Below are 21363 nucleotides of genomic sequence, written 5' to 3'. Positions count from 1 at the left end.
TATTTATGTTCGATCTACCGGAATCCAGACATGGATGATTCTATCTTCGATTGTCTTCTTACCATTATGGCTAAGATACAAGAAGATGATAGAAAGGCTTCTTTTGTCTTTGTTGGTGATTTTAATGCTCACCATAGGGAGTGGTTAAGTTCTATCTCTCCTACCGATCGCCATGGCTTAAGAGCTTTAGACTTTGCCTCTGAATCAGGCTGTGAGCAAATCATAAATGAAGCTACTCACAGGTCTGGTAATTGCTTGGACCTCGTATACACTGACTCCCCTGGCGTTATAACTGGTAAGGTTGGTTCTCCAGTCGGGACATCTGATCATGCCTTGATTTCATTATTAGTGAAGACTGAGCAGCCTGTCCCTGATATATCATATTCTTGTAAAATTTATATGAAATCCCAAGCAGACTGGAATGGGATTTTACATGATCTTTTGTGCTTGAATTGGTTACAATTATATAATAGTGTAGATCCTGTTGTCCCTTTGAATGAGAATCTAGTCAACATAATTGATAGGCGTATCCCTTCTCGTGTGCTAAGGTACCGAGTGAAGGACAAACCGTGGTTCAATGATGATTGTAGACGTGCTTTTTTGGAGAAGCAGGAGGCCTATCAACTTTGGAAGGGTAACAGATCAGATTTGACCTGGAACAACTATACTCAGCTTCGAGCTTTTGCTCAGAGAGTTTATGCCTCAACTGAAAAGGAGTACAATTTAACCATAAAAGAAACACTTTCTGGTACAACTCAGGAACATAAATGGTGGTCTACCCTTAAATCTGCACTCTTTGGTGTAGATGCAACAGTTCCTCCTTTACTTAAACCAGATGGCTCAGTCACTCACTGTCCAAAGGAAAAGGCAACCCTTTTGGCTGATGTTTTTGACAGTAAACAGAGTAATGAAAAACTTGAACTTCCTCATTCCTGTTTTCCTGAGGCTAAACTAACTAGTTTAGCTTTTCGATCTCGTGAGATTAAAGCTCTGTTGATGGACCTTGATGCTTATGGAGGTGTAGACCCAAATGGTATTTTTCCTTTGTTTTTTATAAAGACAGCAGATTTCTTAGCTCCAAAGTTATCTGTTATTTTGCGCAAGTTAGCAAGAAGAGGAGCTTTTAGCACTAGTTGGAGAATTGGTAATGTTACTCCTCTATGTAAATGTGTTTGTGGTAGCTCAAGTCCCACTGATTACCGCCCAATTTCCATAACTCCCATATTATCTAAAGTTTTTGAACGTCTTCTGGCAAAACGTCTTAATAGGTTTGCTGAAGGTAATCATCTACTCCCTAGTTTGCAATTTGGTTTTCGTAAAGGCCTTGGAGCATGTGATGCCCTTCTTACAATCTCCAATGCTGTACAGAAATCCCTTGATTGTGGTCGGGAAGTTCGTATGACTGGCCTTGATTTTAGTGCTGCCTTTGACCGTGTTAATCATGAGGCCCTTGTTTTCAAACTGAAACAGTTGGGAGTGGGTGGGTCGTTTCTTAGCATTATTATTGATTTTTTAAGTAATAGATCTCAAAGAGTTGTTGTTGATGGGCACCATAGTGATTATAGGAATGTGATATCCGGTGTTCCACAGGGTAGTGTTCTTGGCCCATTACTTTTTATACTATATACACATGACATGTGGTTTGGCCTAGAAAACAAGCTTGTTGCATATGCAGATGATGCTACTCTCTTTGCATCAATTCCATCCCCTGAATGTAGATCTAGGGTTGGTGAATCCCTTAATAGAGATTTAGCTAGAATTAGTGCATGGTGCAAATTATGGGGTATGAAGTTGAATCCTAACAAAACTCAAAGTATGATTGTAAGTAGGTCAAGGACGGTGGTTCCTCAACATCCGGATCTCAGTATTGATAATGTTTCTTTAAATATGTATGACTCTTTCAAAATTTTAGGTGTGATTCTCGACAGTAAATTTACTTTTGAGAAACATATAAGGTCTGTGTCTTCTTCAATTTCACAAAAAATAGGCTTATTGAGAAAGTCTTTCAAGATTTTCGGTGATCAATCTATTCTGAAGAAGTGTTTTAATTCTTTCATTCTACCTTGTTTTGAGTATTGTTCTCCTGTCTGGTCTTCAGCTGCTGATTCTCATCTTAATTTGTTGGACAGAAACTTACGGTCTATTAAATTTCTTATTCCTGATCTAGATATTAATCTCTGGCACCGTCGTTCAATTAGTTCATTATGCATGTTGCATAAGATTTTTCACAACTCTGACCATCCTTTACATTCAGATCTCCCTGGACAATTCTATCCTGTTCGTAATACTAGGCAGGCAGTTAATTCTAATAGCCAGGCCTTCTCCATCACGAGGCTCAATACTACGCAGTACTCTAGAAGTTTTATTCCAGCTGTGACCAAGTTGTGGAATGATCTTCCTAATCGGGTGGTTGAATCAGTAGAACTTCAAAAGTTCAAAGTTGGAGCAAATGCTTTTTTGTTGACCAGGCGGACATAGTCTTTTTATAGTTTATTTATGACATATTTGTTTTTGATGTTGTTGATAGTTTATTATATGACATGTCTGTTTTGACGTTGTTTCTTATTTTAGAATGATTTATTGTTAATTTGTTCTCTTCATTTATTTATTTCCTTATTTCCTTTCCTCACTGGGCTATTTTTCCCTGTTGGAGCCCCTGGGCTTATAGCATCTTGCTTTTCCAACTAGGGTTGTAGCTTGGATAGTAATAATAATAATAATAATAATAGGCTGAATCTTAAGTACTTCCTGGAAGACGGATGGATTGGGATCTGGAAGTACGCGTCCTTCAGATCCAGTGTACACATGAAGTCTTGCGTTCTCACTGCAAGTCTGACCGTGTCTGCTGTCTCCATACTGAACGGAGTTTGTTTGACAAACTTGTTCAGAGCCGAGAGGTCGATGACTGGTCTCCAGCCTCCAGACGCCTTCTTTACAAGAAAGAGTCGACTGAAGAAGCCTGGGGAGCCGTCGACGACCTTCTGGAGAGCATCCTTCTTGAGCATGGTCTCGACTTCTGCCCGTAGGGCTAGCCCCTTTGCCGATCCCATGGCATAGGAGCTCAACGACACTGGATTCGCTGTCAGGGGAGGAAGAGATGTTATGAACGGGACGCGATATCCCTGACTGATCACGGAGATCGTCCAGGAATCGGCCCCAAGTTGCTGCCACCTGAATGCGCAACTTTTTAGGCATACCCCCACTGGTGGACATGCAGGGGGATTGCCAATCCTAGCGTTTGCGGCCTCGGCCGCTCCCTCTAGGATTCTTGCCTCCCCTGGACTTTTTACCCTTCTTGTCTCTGACAGGAAAGGGCTGTTGCTTGGACACCGTCGTCTTTGCTGCCGCTGCCGGTTTCGTCGTCTTGGACTGGCGAGGTTGTTGAGGTGCTGGAGTTTTCTAGGACTTAGTTGTAAGAGCCCTTTGGAGAAAAGAATCCTGGTTTGATTTTCTCCACCACTCAGCTGCCTGTTCCACATCCTTGGGCTCAAACAAACTCTTTCCCAGGAAGGAAGAGTGTCTGAGCTTGCAGACATCCACGGCAGGGACCTTCGAGTGCAACCTCTCGGTCACCGCATCATGTTGCTTCAGGATCGAGTTTGCCCACAAGTTCGAGACTTGGTGGGCCAGAAACTCAATGGTGCGCGTGCCCGAAAGGAGGAAGGTCTCCAAGGCCTTCCTGGTGCTCTCCTTGGACAGATCCTCGGATCACAGCAGGATACCCAGAGACCCCAGCCAGACATCCAGCCACGAAGAGGCCTGCATGGCACACTTTGCGACCTTCTCCTGACTCAGGATCTCTGTTGCCGAAAATGTCACTTGCCGGCTGGAGAGTCTCTTAAGAGAGACTCCCCTGGTAAGCTCTTCTACAGAGTGGTGGAGTGGAAGAGCTAAACAAGACTCCTCAATGATCTCAAAATACCTCCTCTGTTGGACACGAGGAGGTGGGAGGAGCTTGTTGCCAGCAGTGGAACGGCTGGAGGAGGCGAGCTCGGAGAGCTAGCCCTCAACCTTATCCCTGGCACTCTTCACCCCTTGGGACCAAGGCAAAGCCGCACTGGCCTTAGTGGGTTTCTGAGTGCCAAAGACTCGGTCCAGGACAGTGTCCTTGCCCTCACGAGGGGCGATCTCAGGGTCCTTGAACCCGTTGAGATGCCTCATCAGAGTCAAGACTTGCCAGAAGGCATGTTCTGACTCTTGCTGCTCTCCTCCTGGTGAACTGGCAGCAAAGTCTCCTGTCCCCAGATGCTCTACTTGGGGGGACACGTGGACGTTCTCCTGGGGTCTCGCTGGCTCTGGTCGAATCCTGGAAGAAGACTTCGGGATAATCTTCGAGTCCTTGGGTTCCCTTCTAGGAGGGATGCAGGACTCCAGCAACGAAGTCTGAGGGCTCTTCTCCGCCCCAACACAGGACGATTCTCCTACTCGCGGTGGGGTTTCTCCCATTGGTGCGGTGGGAGAAGGTCTCACCTCGGTAGATTCTCCTGAGGACGGAAAAGCTTCGTCTACAGGAGAAGGAGAGAACGTTGGTGGGGGGGGGATGGAGCCTTCCTTACAGACTTCTTAGGAGCCAGTTTGACCCTGGGAGAAGTCACCACGATCTCTACTCCTCTCTTCCTCTTCAGTGGGGTCGGAGCTGCCGTTGGTTTGAGACCCAAATCAGTGAAGGCAGGCTTAACAGCCTGGACGACAGCTCTGATAAGGGACCCAAACCATGGCTGCTTACTGACAGACGCAGTGTCAGAGACTCCCGCTGGAGGGAAGGGGATCGGGCGATCCTTCGGAGTAGAGCCTGCTTGAAAAGAAAGGGAAGAAGATTGGTGCTTAGACCTCTCTGAAGACCTCCCCTCCTCCTGCGAGCGCGCTGTTCTGCGCTTGCGGGGGGGGGGGGGGGACCGTGAAGAAGATGACCTGACTGCTCTCGCTCCAGAAGACTCGCTAGGAAGCTCGCGTTGCAAAACCCGGAGGGAATCGAGCTTGGGCTCGCGCTGGCGTTCGCGCGATGGAACAATCCCAGGTTCGCGCGGGCGTGGGGGTGTGGGGGCGAGTGGGCGAGGGTGCGCATGGGCGCGCAGGCGAGTGCACGCGTGGGCGAGTGTTGGCGCGTAGGCGAACGACGGAGCGCAGGCGAGCGATGGCGCACAGGAGAGCGATGGCGCGCAGGGCGAGCAGGTGAGCGACTGCGCACAGGTGAGGTTGCGCGTTGGCGGACAGGTAATCTTCTGCGAGCAGGCTTGTGGGCGCATGGGCGTGCTGGAGAGTGATGGCGCGCAGGCGATGGGGCGTGCAGACACGCCGAAGATCGCTGGCGTGCAGGTGCGCGATCTGGAGAAGACAGATGGGGCGCAGGATCAGCAGGCTTAGAAGCGCGAGAAGGAGACTGCTCGTGGGCACGTCGTGTCTCGTCCACCTCTGGAAGTGCGCACGGTAGGAGCTGGAACCTGTGGGCGCGAAGGTGACTGAGCGCGATGGCGCGTCGGTGAGGGTTGACGAAAGGGCGAATTCCGAGGGCGCGCAGGTGAACGCTGGGGAGAAGGCGAAGGATGAGGCTTCCTTCCTACGCCCAGATCCGAAGAGCGTGGGCGCGCGGGTGAGCGATGGCACATAGTTACGCGCTGGCGCGCAGGGGAAGTTCTCTGGCGAGCTGAAGATCGTGGGCGAGCAGGAGATCGTGGGCGCGTAGGGCGCGTATCAGGATCAGGGCGCGCAGATGTGCGCTGGCGAGGAGGAGATCGCTGGCGTACAGGAGATCGCTGACGCGCAGGAGAGCGTTGGCGAGCAGGAGATTGATGGCGAGCAGGAGAGCGCTGACAAGTTGACCCTGCCATAGGAGATCGCTGGCGCGTTGTTTCCGGCACAGGATGACACTCAGCAACAGCAGGAACAGGAGAAGGCTTGCGCGTAACTGAGCGCTCGCAGCATGGGCGCACAGGTAAAACCTGGCACTTAAGGGACTTGCTCACATTGTGAGACAAGCCCTTTTGCCCAGAAGGGACCAGTGTCCGTTGGATAACGGGATGCGAGGGTGCCCACTGCGCATCAGCTGTCACGAACGGTGAAGGAGGGTCAGCAGGTCTGGCAGGCGTAGGAGATCGCGAACGATCTGCAGAGAGGTCCAGAGATGCGGCAGCAACGGTCGACTCATGACAAGGAGGATCCTCTGCGGGGGACGGCAAGAGCGAGGAGCCGAAGAGGTGCCTCCTAACTCCCTTGTGGGGAGAAGGAAGACCTCTACGGCGAAGAGGAGGGCGAGCCTTGCGACGGATACGTCCTCTGGGAGCAGGAACACCATCGTCGGTCCTCCGATGAGGAGTCTCTGTCAGTGAACTCCCCCGAGGGGGAGAATCACCTGCAGGAGAGACCATTGAACTCAGCTCCTCCCTCGAAGGATGTTCGGAGGGGGGAACTGAGCCTTCAGCAACATCAGCACCCAAGGCAGGGGTTTGACCCGACCCATCGGAAGCCTCTGCCACAACAACGTCGACGATAGACAGAGGGTCAACCTCCGCTATCACCGGCGACTGTTTGACAGCTGCGCCCAACTGGATCAAGTCAAACAGGGCTTCCCTGGAGGGTGAACCCTTAAGCCCCAAGGAAGCCCAAAGCTGCAATAAATCATCATTATAAACAGAAACAGAAACAGATAAATCCTCCCCCGGAGGAGGAGGAGGAGCTGCCTCAGTGTGGGAGGCAACTCCCTCTCCCGAACCCCGAGGTCGGTCAACAACAGAACGGCCTATGCTACCACTCGACAGCCTCTCACGAGAGACTGATCGAGCGGGAGCTTCGGAGGAGGTTTGGGCAACGGAAGAAGAGTCCTTGGAATTTTCCTTCATCAAGGAAACCCTTGAAGGAGAAAGATCCCGCTTAGACTTCTTCTTCCGTCGCCGGGAAAACCTCTCCCACTGGGAGGTAGACCACTCCCTGCACTCACTGCACACTTTATCCTTATCACACTGTTGACCTCTGCAGAACGGACACAAGGTGTGAGGGTCCGTCTCGACCGCCGACATATAAGTCTCACAAGGGCGGTCGGGTAAACCAGGGCATTTCTGCATGATAAGGAGAGAGACCAACTTCCAAACACACAAACTGAAAGAGAAAGCAAAAAAGATTAAGGCTGTCAATGCGAGGTTGAGAGCAGACACGTCTGACCATCACCCGAGCCAAAAGCAAAGAGAATCAGTTCACCGGTGTGTGAGGGGGGAGGGGTAGCTAGCTACCTCTCACCTACCCCCTGCTAACTAGCGAGGGGGTAGTTAACCCTCGTTAAAAATCTAATGGCTCGTCATTTCAGCTACGCCAAAAGTAATACCCCTATTTAAATAGCGTTGTTTGTATTTCGATTATGGAACAAAATTAAAAAATAGTTAGAAGGATTATAGCAGTCACCCTTTTATGGATTGGCTGAACCAGAGCATGCTCTAAAAAACAAGGCCATGGGCATGATTTATAACATAGGAAATATCAATCTGACGAAATACAGGTGTTCTTTTGCCTGAAATTTCTTGAGGAATTGAGCAGAAATGAGATCCAGGCAAGATCCAAGAACCCTACTGAGGACCACATGTCTAGAGAATATTAGGAGGAATATAATGTTGGATGAGACAATGGCAGAGTAGGAAATTCAAATGGAAAGCAAGTTACAGATTCATCGCAATGAAAGATATAGCACAATAGTTATTGATAACTATGGAGAGGCAAGACTTTTCTCCTTACTTATCATTTGGAAATTAGGATGTCAAATCTCTTCATACGGGAAATTAGTCCCAAAGGTGTCGCAGTATACAGAGTCCTAACACTATACTGTAATCACCTACGCACAGTCACTTGAACGGACGACTGAATAGCTGACATGATCAATTTAAAAGTTAGAAAGGAAGAAATTTAAAACAAAAGAGAAGTTTAAAAACATGATATTTTAATTATAAAATAAATTTTTGAATATACTTACCCGGTGAATATATAATAGCTGCTACTCAGCGGCTCGACAGAAAACACACTCAAAAAACTCGCGAGCGATCGCTATGAAGGTTGCGGGTGTGCCCACCAGCGCCAACTATCGGTCAGATACCACTCTTGCATGTAAACAAACCCTTCAATTCTTCTCGTCCCGCTGCGTCTCTATTGGGGAGGAAGGGAGGGCCTTTAATTTATATATTCACCGGGTAAGTATATTCAAAAATTTATTTTATAATTAAAATATCATTTTTAAATATTTAACTTAGCCGGTGAATATATAATAGCTGATTCACACCCAAGGCGGTGGGTAGAGACCAGAGTTAATTAAGTTTACAGCGTATAAGCTAAGAGTTTTTGACAGTTATCAATATAACAAAACCAAAATATATAGGTACCTGGTAAGGAAGTTGACTTAGACGATTACTCTGCCTTGTAAGTCTGTCTTCCTCACGAAGCCCAGCGATCCTCTTAGGATGCTGAAAGACTTCCAGGAGCTGAAGTATCAAGGGCTGCAACCCATACAACAGGACCTCATCAAACCCCTAATCTGGGCGCTCTCAAGAAATGACTTTGACCACCCGCCAAATCAACCAGGATGCGAAAGGCTTCTTAGCCTTCCGTACAACCCATAAAACAATATTAAAAACATTTCAAGAGACAGATTAAAAGGATATTGGAATTAGGGAAGTGTAGTGGTAGAACCCTCACCCACTACTGCACTCGCTGCTACGAATGGACCCAGTGTGTAGCAGTCCTCGTAAAGAGTCTGGACATCTTTCAAGTAAAATGACGCAAACACTGAATTGCTTCTCCAAAAGGTCGCGTCCATGATACTTTGCAGAGATCTATTTTGCTTAAAGGCCACGGAGGTTGCTATAGCTCTAATCTCGTGCGTCTTGACCTTAAGCAAAGATCGGTCTTCCTCATTCAAGTGGGAATGGGCTTCTCGTATTAAAAATCTGATAAAATATGACAAAGCATTCTTTGACATAGGTAAGGATGGTTTCTTAACCGAACACCATAACGCTTCAGATTTACCTCGTAATGGCTTAGTACGAGCTAAATAGAACTTAAGAGCTCTAACGGGACATAACACCCTCTCCAGTTCGTTGCCTACGATCTCTGATAAGCAAGGAATATCAAAAGATTTAGGCCAAGGACGAGAAGGCAGTTCATTCTTGGCCAGGAAACCAAGTTGAAGAGAACAAGAGGCTTTTTCTGAAGAAAAACCGATGTTCTTGCTGAAGGCATGAAGTTCACTGACTCTTTTAGCCGAGGCCAAGCACACCAGGAAAAGAGTCTTAAGAGTGAGATCCTTCAGGGAGGCTGAATGTAATGGCTCAAACCTGTCTGACATGAGGAACCTTAGGACCACGTCTAAGTTCCATCCAGGAGTAGCCAAACGACGTTCCTTAGAGGTTTCAAAAGACTTAAGGAGATCTTGTAAATCTTTATCGTTGGAAAGATCTAAGCCTCTATGCCGGAAGACCGAAGCCAACATGCTCCTGTAGCCCTTGATCGTGGAAGCTGAAAGGGAGCGAACCTTTCTCAGGTGTAAGAGAAAATCAGCAATTTGGGCTACAGAGATACTGGACGAGGATACAGATACTGACTTGCACCAGTTTCGGAAGATTTCCCACTTCGATTGGTATACTCTAATGGTAGAAGCTCTCCTCGCTCTTGCAATTGCACTGGCTGCCTCCTTCGAAAAGCCTCTAGCTCTAGAGAGTCTTTCGATAGTCTGAAGGCAGTCAGACGAAGAGCGGGGAGGCCTTGGTGTACCTGCTTTACGTGGGGCTGACGTAACAGGTCTACTCTTAGAGGAAGACTTCTTGGAAAGTCTACCAGCCATCGAAGTACCTCGGTGAACCATTCTCTCGCGGGCCAGAGGGGAGCAACTAACGTCAACCTTGTCCCTTCGTGAGAGGCGAACTTCTGCAGTACCTTGTTGACAATCTTGATTGGTGGGAATGCATATAGGTCTAGATGAGACCAATCTAGAAGAAAAGCATCTATATGTATTGCTGCTGGGTCTGGGACTGGAGAGCAATAGATTGGAAGTCTCTTGGTCATCGATGTTGCAAAGAGGTCTATGGTGGGTTGACCCCAAGTCGCCCAAAGCCTCTTGCACACGTCCTTGTGGAGGGTCCATTCCGTAGGAATTACCTGACCCTTCCGACTGAGGCAATCTGCTAAGACGTTCAAGTCGCCCTGTATAAACCTCGTTAACAGGGAGATGCCTCGATCTCTTGACCAAATGAGCAGGTCCCTTGCGATCTCGTACAGTGTCAGGGAGTGGGTGCCTCCTTGCTTGGAAATGTATGCCAAGGCTGTGGTATTGTCCGAGTTGATCTCCACCACTTTGTTTCGAAAGAGACTCTCGAAGTTCATCAAGGCCAGGTGGACTGCCAAAAGCTCCTTGCCGTTGATGTGCATGCTCCTCTGACTTGAGGTCCACAGACCTGAGCATTCCCGACCGTCCAGGGTCGCACCCCAACCCAAATCCGATGCGTCTGAGAATAGAATGTGGTTTGGTTTCTGAACTGCTAGGGGAAGTCCCTCTCTTAGATTGATATTGTCGTTCCACCAATTCAGGCATGCCTTTACTGTTTCGGAGATCGGGATTGAGACCGCCTCTAGCGTCTTGTCCTTTTTCCAGTGAAAAGCTAGATGGAACTGGAGAGGTCGAAGGTGTAGCCTTCCTAGCGAGACAAACTGCTCCAGGGATGATAGAGTCCCTACCAGACTCATCCAATTCCTGACTAAGCAACGTTCTCTCTTCAACATCCGTTGGATTATGAGCAGGGCTTGCTCTATTCGGGGGGCAGACGGAAAAGCCCGAAAAACTGGACTGCGAATCTCCATCCCTAAATACAGTATAGTTTGGGATGGAATCAGCTGGGACTTTTCCATGTTGATCAAAAGTCCCAATTCCTTGGTCAGATCCAATGTCCAATGAAGATCCTGCAGACAGCGATGACTGGACGAGGCTCTGAGAAGCCAGTCGTCCAAGTAAAGGGAGGCTCGGATTCCCGATAAATGGAGGAATTTTGCCACATTCCTCATAAGCCTCATAAACACGAGAGGAGCAGGACTTAGGCCAAAGCACAGGGCCCGAAACTGGTACACCACATTGTCGAAAACAAACCTCAGAAAAGGTTGGGAATCTGAGTGAATGGGGATGTGGAAGTATGCGTCTCTTAGGTCGAGAGAGACCATCCAGTCTCCCTTTCTGACCGCTGCTAAGACTGATTTCGTGGTCTCCATGGTAAACTTTGTCTTCGTGACAAAGACGTTCAGGGCACTGACGTCTAGCACCGGTCTCCAACCTCCTGTCTTCTTCGGTACTAGGAAGAGGCGGTTGTAAAACCCCGGTGATTGAAGGTCCGAGACTTTCACCACCGCTCCCTTCTCTAGCAAAAGAGACACTTCTAGTTTCAGGGCTTGTCTCTTTGATTCCTCTCGGTACATGGGAGAGAGGTCGATGGGGGAAGTCGCTAGAGGAGGTTTGTGTACAAATGGAATTTTGTACCCTTCTCTGAGCAACTTCACAGACTGTTTGTCTGCGCCCCTCTTCTCCCAGGCTTGCCAGAAGTTCTTGAGTCTGGCACCTACTGCTGTCTGAGGCTGCGGGCAGTCAGACTCTGCCACGTGAGGACTTGCCTCCTCTCTTCTTTCCTTTCTTTCCCTCGGCACGAGTACTTCCCCTGCTGGGAGCTCTGCCACGAAAGGGCGGTATAAACCTGGACGCCGGAGTGTCTATCCTTGGTCTTGCAGAAAAGGATGTCGAAGGAGTCCCTTTGCGAGCAGAGGACGCAACCAAGTCATGGGTGTCCTTCTGCACGAGTGACAAAGCTATGTCTTTAACCAAATGTTCAGGGAACAAAAACTTCGATAAGGGAGCAAAGAGTAGCTCAGATCTTTGACAGGGAGTAACTCCTGCCGACAGATAAGAACAAAGAGACTCTCGCTTCTTAAGGATTCCTGAAGTAAAAGAGGAGGATAGCTCATTGGATCCATCGCGGATGGCTTTATCCATGCAGGACATAATGAGTAGGGAGACATCTCTATCAGCCGATGAGATTTTCCTACTTAAGGCTCCCAAACACCAGTCAAGGAAGTTGAAAACTTCAAAGGCTCTAAAAATGCCTTTCAGCAGATGGTCAAGGTCCGAAGATGACCAACTAACCTTCGAGCGTCTCATGGCTAGACAGCGGGGAGAGTCTACAAGGCTTGAGAAGTCGCCCTGGGCAGAGGCAGGGACTCCCAAGCCGAGAACTTCTCCCGTGGCATACCAGACGCTCGATCTAGACGAGAGTTTAGAAGGAGGGAAGGCAAAGGCCGTCTTCCCCAAACTCCTCTTGGTTTCCAACCAATCGCCTAAAAGCCGTAAAGCTCTCTTGGATGAGCGAGATAGCACAAGTTTTGTAAAGGCTGGCATGTCAGCAGGTACGCCTAAAACAAACTCAGACGGCGGTGAACGAGGAGCAACAGAGATGAAGTTATCGGTTAACAACTCCTTAAAAATCAACATGACTTTCTCAAAGTCCATTGATGGCGGAACTGATCTGGGTTCATCAATATCTGAAGGATGATCCTCAGGTTGAGGGTCAGCAACGTCCTCATCTGAAGGTTCCTCATCTGACAACTGCTGCGAAACAAGCAAAGGGGTTGGCAGTGCTTGACACGCTGCGTCCACACGCACTGGTGCATTAGTAGCGGACCAGGACGCAACGTCATGTAACTGCTTGACAGTCTGTGAACTGTCAACAACAACAGGTGCGTGAGGACGCACAGCGTCCACCCGAGACTGCTTTGACCGCCTAGTCTGAGCAGTCAAAACAACTCTAGACTGCGGATGTTGACGCTCAGTGTCAAAACAAGTCAACTCCGATGGTTGGCGAACGTCCTGAACGTCAACAGGAGCATCAGCAAGTTGCCTAACGTCCAAATGCGGCTGAAAATCCACACGAGACCGCATCGAGTGTGGTTCTAAACAAACTGATTGACGTGACTTGGCTACACCAACGTCAACAGGACGCACAAAGGAACGTTTGGGTGGCTGAAGGCCAGGATCTTGATGAGATAAACGGCTAGGCTCAACGGAAACCTTATCGGCAGAATAGTCTTCCATAAGGGAGGCACGCTTAGACTGCATGTCCTGCAGTATAACCCATTTAGGGTCCACGGGAATGAGTGCGGTAACCGACGGGGTTAACGTCTGAGACGGCACAACCTTGCCTTGCTTAGGCGGCGAGCAGTCATCCGATGACTGCAACGGGTCCGAACTGTCCCAATGACTACATCCAGGACGTTGGACCTGTCCTGAAGGGACCGACTTCCGTTTAAGAGGCCTAGAAACCTTGCTCCACGGTTTCTTGCATGAAAAGCCTTCGGAAGACGAGGAGAAAATGGGCTCTCTCGTCTTATGGTAGGGGCGATCTTGGTGAGATACGCCTGATACCATAGAGGGAACGTCTGTTCGCTGATCAAGGCCTCTCGAACCCATAAGTCGTACGACATTACTTCTCCCCTGGGCTTGGGAGCTTGCAAGAGGTCCCGGACTAGGTGAACGACAGGCACGAACAGACGAACCCTCGGTCGCAACACTGTTCACAACACTTTGCGCACTAATCACTTTCCCACTTTCCGCCGTGGCACTCTGACACTTAAGTTCCTTCACGTCAGCCATGAGTTGATTACGATCAGTTGCTAACGCTTCAACTTTTTCCCCCAAGGCATGAATAGCACGTAACATGTCTTGCATAGATGGTTCCTGAGTGCTAGAAGGGGGGTTAGGAACAACCACTACAGGGGAAGGATTAGGTTCAGGGGCATGTGGAGAGGAAAAATCTACAGACCTAGATGAACTCCTCCTTACCCTATCTCTCTCTAGCCTACGTGCATATTTATCGTATTCGAGCCAATCGAATTCCGAAAGGCCCACGCATTCCTCACACCGATCTCCCAATTGACAGGTTTTACCCCGACAATTGGAACACACAGTATGTGGGTCGAGAGATGCCTTTGGAAGACGCCTATTACAGTCCCTAGCATTACACTTCCGAAATCTAGGTACTTGTGAAGGGTCAGCCATTTTGAATTAGTCAAAGAAAATTCCAAAAACAATCCAAGTCATCAACAAATAATCTGATTCAATAAAGAGTTCAAGAGTTTATGTTGAGGAAAAACACCTGCACTGCGAAAGCTCAAACCAAAATGAAGTACTTCACCAATTATGTTGAGAAAACTCCAGGTTCTACAGCGAGAATTGATACGTCTTGTCGTCAAGGTCGACAGAGAAGAATTGAAGGGTTTGTTTACATGCAAGAGTGGTATCTGACCGATAGTTGGCGCTGGTGGGCACACCCGCAACCTTCATAGCGATCGCTCGCGAGTTTTTTTAGTGCGTTTTCTGTCGAGCCGCTGAGTAGCAGCTATTATATATTCACCGGCTAAGTTAAATATTTAAAAACGCTATTTTGGGATCATGAGGTCAGGATCTTGGCCAATAAACAATCAATCAACTCCTTGGAAATAGTTAAAAAACACAAATGGGGATACAAACATAAAATGAGGCGATAGCCGGATGGAAACGGACTGTACACTTACTATACAACCAATGCTGCTATAGCTTGATGTTCCTCCTTATACAGTACTACAATGACATACTGTAGCTGGAAAAATCTGGGCTTGTCATATACTGAGGCATGATTGTCAGTGGAAACATCCTAGGTACTAATAGCAGCAAAAGCAACAACAATCTCTCTATCAGGCATGATTTGATCTCTTAAGTTTACCACCAGCTTCATCCAATCATGCACAGATGTCATTGTCACTGACAATGTCGCCTACCTTCATGAAATGTTGCTCGAATTGTGACCTAGAAACCTAAATTCAGTAAATGATATTAGTCTCTCTTTCAGTTTTCAGATGGTTCCAATCTCATTCCAAGACAAGAGCCTTTTTATTACAGTTCTGTACTTGAATGTGACATATACATAAAGTTTTAATTGACAAACAGTGTACAGTAGACTGCACCTAGGCAGGTAACCAAGGTTACATGCCTTGTACTAGTAAATGGATACGCAATTTCTATTACATGATGCAAGTTTTTACTTGGACATTCAATCAAATAAATATTGCATCAGCAACTCCTGGGTTCCACAAGACATGACATTACTGGCCACTTAATTCTTTCAATACAACATGCATCTGTATCATAATTTTACCATAGAAAATGCACAGAGAAGACAAAGATAAATGGTAATCTGAAATTAAATCATGGCCACACAAAGCTTGTGCACAATATGCATAACAATAGGACAATAAGCATAGAAAATGGCCATGAGTTAACTGCAGAGCACCACTTAGAGTATAAGAAAAAAGACAAACAGATCAGGAAGATAGAAATGGGAAAACTGGTACTGACAAAAGCTATACAGTACACAAAATATAGAATGAGAGATACGGGACTGTACATCTCCAACTGGCCTGGCTACAAGGATAGTTAAGTCAGTCTGGGTACTGAGGTAACCAACCCACCCGGGAGACGTCCACTTCTCCAAAAGAAAGGTGGCGTTGTGAAGAGTCCTATGGGAATTCTTACGACTGGCCTTCTTGGACTTCTTTGATTTCTTCTTATTCTGAAAAGAATAGTCAGAATCACATGGGGAAGAGGAGGTGGATAGTTTCACACGACAGTATGGCCATACCATCAATCACTTAAAAGTTAGGTGGTTTTGTTCTGTCCAGAAGGACCTATCACCTGATACTGATGCAAACAGCAAACTATAAGACACTGTTACAATGGTCTTACCTTGCTGACCATCCCAGTAAGTACCCGTTGGTGGGAAAACTTTGTAACGGCTCAAAAGTAAAAATCAGCACCTGCTACCCCAACCTCACGCTTGCTAAATGACCCCACAGGTACTGGTCGGTATGTGAGCTCTCTTAGATATGCCACAAAACAGTAAGAGAGGTGGCATAAATGATACCCATATTAATAACAATACCCATGCTGGCTTACTGTAGGTGCTCAAGATCGGTTCTGATAGAACTGTTTACCAGCAACTGATGAAACAGCAATGGCTGTCACACTAGGTTAAACTTCACTAAACAGCCTTGAGGGTACCACCCAATGCGCGAGTTCCATATTGGCATGAGGCAGTGGAGTGAATGATATTCCTATTAGCCTACAGTACAGTGCTGGAGAATGGCCCATAAAGGACCGGTCACCAGCAACTGATGGAACACTGGTGGCTCTAATACTAAGCTAACAATCACTAAACAATCATGAAGGTACCGGTCATTGTGTGATATACATATCAGCATGAGGTGATAGAAGGAAGGATACCCCTATTAGCCTACCATACAGTACTGGAGATTCTTCCAGGTAGGACCATTCACCAGCAACTGATGAACACCAGACTCACAATTGCTAACTGACCAAGAAGGTACCAGTCCTTGGGCAAGTTCAATAAAGCATAGAGCGAAAACCAAGGTAAGGATTAATCCTCCATAACACAACAGGAACGAGAAAGTTGAGCGCATACACTTCACCCTCCCATGCCTACAGTACGACAGCTCACCTGCTCCTAAGGCAACAGTGGTAACTGTAACACTGGCTTACTCTCATTTTACTGGTCAGTTAGTGGGTGAGTACCAAAACTCTCTCCCAAAGGATGACAGCAATAATTCTTAAGTCCCAAGGAACTTTTTGCGAAAAGCCCTAACACATGATTTTCTTTCTCATCATCGTCTTTACAAGGAAGAAATGTCCTATGATGAGAATGGAGAAAGGAGAAAAGATTGGTGGAGGAGGAAAGTAGAGGGTGAACTCTCCTTTCCCTTGCCAACCATCACAGAGGAGTCAATATCTGGGCAACCGTTAATGACTACGCTCCCCTGAGGAGGAAGCTACAAGAGCTTCCTTTAACACAATACAAACCACTACACAGGAGGTGTGTCACATGAGGAGCACTGGGAACATTCACTGACACTGCAACTCAGGGATCATCCAAGAACATTAACTCTTGTAGTACAAACTTCACTTCTACATATTTTTTGAAAAATTTGGTACCTATCTTAAAACCAGACAAAGACTTACCTTTAAAATCCTTCAAATTCTACAACAGGGCTGTGGGGGCCTGTTGGTAACGTTCTTGCCTGATGATTGCCTAACTGCCGTTCGAGGCCCGCTCAAAACTCATTAGTTTCTCTGGTTGCTGCAACCCCACCATCCTTGTGAGCTAAGGAAGGGGCTGCTTGGGGGAGCCTATAGGTCTACCTACTGAGTCACCAGCAGCCATTACCTGGAACTCTTTGGTCCTAGCTTGGGTGGAGCCTGCAGTTTCCAGCCTCATACTGAAATGCAATGTTATCTAATGAAGAATTTAATTTATCCAGTGAATGAAATCATTTCAAATCTTTAGCAGAATTCACTTAAAATTTTAACTGAATCAACTCATTTAACTACAAACTACTAACTCTAAAATGCTCACTCAACAAACCTCGCAACAGCAGTGTTTGTGTAAGGGGTGAAGGATTCCGCAGTCTGTCCAAAATATTCCAATGGGTCTACAATCGTCGAATCTTACTTCATGCACTTGGATATCCATGCTGATACACATCACATATCTATCAAAATAAACATAAGATAATTCACATTAAAAACAAAAAATAGAATACAGTAAAAATGCAGTACAGTAGAGGGTATACAGGCTTATGCCAAGTTAATTCAAGTACTGGTGTTAAAATCTTTTCTAGCCAAGATTTTGTTGTTCAACCACATCAGTATCAAAAGGTAACTGATTGAAAGGTCTAGGTTATAAAATACACACTAATCTCATTATCCTAAATGTATTTATGTCTGGATTAGAAGTAGGCTATACAATACACAGAATCCATAAATAACACACTTTGTAGAGTTATGTTCCTTCATATGAATTTGCAAATGTTAAATCTCCTTAATACCGTAAACTCTTCAATCAGTGATTAAGTACATTAGATTATAGAAAAATTGTGAAAGTTGGGGTGTTTCTAACTGCAACACTTGACAAGTTGGAGTGGTTTCAGGAAACATTTACCAAAACAAATGATATTATTTAGTAGGACAAAGGTACACTATAGCAACTGAACCGAGAGGTAAGAATGTACAGTATAATGATAGGACAGGATTAAATTGTAAAAATGAACGCTTCATAATCTGGGACGGTGTGACGGTCTGAACGATCCCTCGGTCTCAGAATTCTCTTTGATAATCTGCGCATGCGCGAACATTACCATTTCCCAGTGCGCACAAGGTTGACGTTTTATTTTCCTGTAATGTTAGCGTGCGCAGCTCAACATTACCGCTTGCCAGTACATACGAGCTTGATGTTTTATTTTCATGCGAGCGAAGCGAGCTAATGGCGGAAAAGAACCATTATACAATGTCAAGGAGAATTCTGAGACCGGGGGATCATTCAGACCGTCACAACGGCACGGGCTTTATTTATTGAGGAGTTTTGAAACTAGCAGGAGTTTCACGTGACGTGTGCGGACCGGGCTGAACTTAGAATACAGTATATTGCCGTGCTAAAGGTAAAATATATGTAAAATGATAAAATAACTCATATTATGGTATATCAGATCATAATAAAGAACATCTTCCCCATGGAGAAAAACAATTAGACAAATAATTAGAAAGATATCGCCTGTCCCAACAAACTACATTCCACCAACGGCCATGCCCATTAACTACCCTATTTTCAATCCTATCGCTAGGAATACGGCAGTCTAAATATTAAGGACACGGGTTGCGGGGTAGGTTAGGTGGGTAAATTAAGATTAGATGGTGCTCTATGCACGTGTTCTTGCCCGTAGTTATACAAAAGCCCCGTATTCTATAATGTGGGACCTAAACTAGAATATACTGAAGCAGATGATTCGTATAAAAAGTTTGTCATTGGCCAAATGAGATAGATGAGGCTAGTATGTACTATATCGATTTCCCATTAAACCATGTTGAATATTATCTATTATGACACTAAATCCACTACCAAATGGGTATTCGATGATCACTTACTAATTATTCAGACCTGGAATAAAGTCAATATAGGTAGATTTAATAGGAGATTTAGGAAAACAAATTCTTAAGCACTTTGAGATCGCAGTAGTAGTAATCAAGGGAGTGTTCCTATATAACGGCTCTTTTATTTAAAAACTAGTTACACTACAATATTAAAATCAGTGGATAATGCGATAAACAAATAAACAAAAAATAAATGTATTATGATAATAGATTCAATAAATATATCAATAATCAATATATTTGGTAAAATTTTGATTGTAAGTAAAGTTAGATGATAGAGGGGCTGATAGTGTATTATACATGAACCTTTACCTTAGAAAAATTCAACTTACAGGATCGATAAAGAGGACACAAGTCTCATGATAAACTTTAAATAAAGCATGCGTTTGGCTTAAAACTGGGTTTTTCATGCATTTGATCTCCATTCTTATAGAATGAATGATACATGGGAATAGTGATAGTGATAGAAGGGTCGTGAGTGTAGGTGGAAATTGTGAAATAAGATGGCGTTAACAGATGATGGTGCGCTGATGGAGGATAGTAAAGAGAAGATGCAGATGGTATAGGAGTTAAAAAAAAGGGCAAATGGGAGAGATAAGCGAAATGAGAGCAAATTAAAATGATCACAATGTACTAATGAAGGATAGTATGAATTTTAGGAGAACAGGATTGAGTAATTTTGGAGTAAACAAAATAGACGACTTAATATAAGAAAAAAGCATGAAGCACAGCATAAGAGAAGTAAGAAGGTGCATAATATGCACTAAATAATTATAGGAGTTAATCAAGTTGTCAGGGAAGGTCAGGGAGTAATGTATTAGTAGATTTTTAACCAAGTCTCCTTTATAAAAGTAAAATAAGAAGGATTATTATAATAGAAAGAAAAGTTGTTGGAGCTGTTTAAATGAACATATCACATAGCATGTAGCATAAGAGGGATTGACGTGGCATGGAGACACAAGCAGGGATATGAAGATTATCATTGATGAGATGGTTTGGTCATGTGTGGAAAATATGCCAAGTAATAGGTTAATTAGTAAAAATGAGTGATTATTCAGAATTGTTCAATGACTACTTTCCTTTTGGTAAGGGTAGAAGAGACTCTTTAGCTATGGTAAGCAGCTCTTCTAGGAGAAGGACGCTCCAAAATCAAACCAGTGTTCTCTAGTTTTGGGTAGTGCCATAGCCTCTGTACCATGGTCCTCCACTGTCTCGGGTTAGAGTTCTTTTGCTTGAGGGTACACTCTGGCACGCTATTCTATCTAATTTCTCTCTTTCTTGTTTTGTCATAAATTTTATAGTTTATATAGAAAATATCTATTTTAATGTTGCAATTCTTAAAAAAAAATTATTTTTCCCTTTTTCCTTTCCTCACTGAGCTATTTTCCCTGTTGGGGCCCCTGGGCTTATAACATCCTGCTTTTCCAACTAGGGTTGTAGCTTAGCAAGTAATGATAATAATAATAAGAGAGGGAGCACTCAAAAGAATTTGGTGGAAGTATAAAAAATATTTCTAAAAGGAGAGGCCTTAAGTGTCACCAAATAGGGTTGAATGTGTGAAGTGGGTTCAATGCACTAATGATGAAACTGTGTGCATTAAAAAAGTATTATTGCACTTGGAATAATACAAGTCTCATAAGTAAAAGGATATATTTAGCAGTGACTTGCATTGTTCTTCTCAGAAATCATCCCCATTTTAGGAAATCCATTTAATTTTATACACAGACAACAGGAAATCCATTTAATTTTATACACAGACAACAGGAAATCCATTTAATTTTATACACAGACAACAGGAAATCCATTTAATTTTATACACAGACAACAGGAAATCCATTTAATTTTATACACAGACAACAGGAAATCCATTTAATTTTATACACAGACACAGACACACACACACACACACACACTATATATATATATATATATATATATATATATATATATATATATATATATATATATATATATATATATATATATATATATATATATGTGTGTGTGTGTGTGTGTGTGTGTGTGTGTGTGTGTGTGTGTGTGTGTGTGTGTGTGTGTGTGGACAGCCGATAGTGTAAGCACTGATATGATAAAATGCTTCCTGCAAACACTGATATTTCTGAATTCTAGATTTTGCTATTCCATTCTTTTCTCTAATTTAACTTACCTACCGACTAATATATTGATATTTTGACATCATAAGAAAATAGAACACAATGAAGCATAAAATAAGCAATAAATAAAAACAGAAGTCTAACTTTTTCAGGTCATTTGTAAATTTCTAAGTGTAATTTAATGTTGTTTCCCCCTAAATATTATTATTTGAT

The 21363-nt window shown here is 44.9% G+C and overlaps 1 long non-coding RNA gene across 1 annotated transcript in view; it reads right to left on the bottom strand.

Moving 5' to 3' along the window:
• The window catches only part of LOC137637921 (uncharacterized), a 69813-nt gene extending 50723 nt beyond the window's left edge, over nt 1-19090 (bottom strand). The window contains exons 1-3 of the long non-coding RNA XR_011043824.1: nt 19031-19090; nt 17475-17601; nt 17072-17328 (exon numbers count right to left, since the gene is read on the bottom strand). This is a non-coding gene — a long non-coding RNA (uncharacterized lncRNA). The remainder of the gene's footprint in view (nt 1-17071; nt 17329-17474; nt 17602-19030) is intronic.
• Between the last annotated feature and the right edge of the window lie 2273 nt (nt 19091-21363).

The sequence above is a fragment of the Palaemon carinicauda genome, chromosome 3, assembly GCF_036898095.1.
Source record: "Palaemon carinicauda isolate YSFRI2023 chromosome 3, ASM3689809v2, whole genome shotgun sequence".
In the NCBI taxonomy this organism is placed as follows: domain Eukaryota; kingdom Metazoa; phylum Arthropoda; class Malacostraca; order Decapoda; family Palaemonidae; genus Palaemon; species Palaemon carinicauda.
This window is presented reverse-complemented; position numbering and strand designations above follow the sequence as displayed.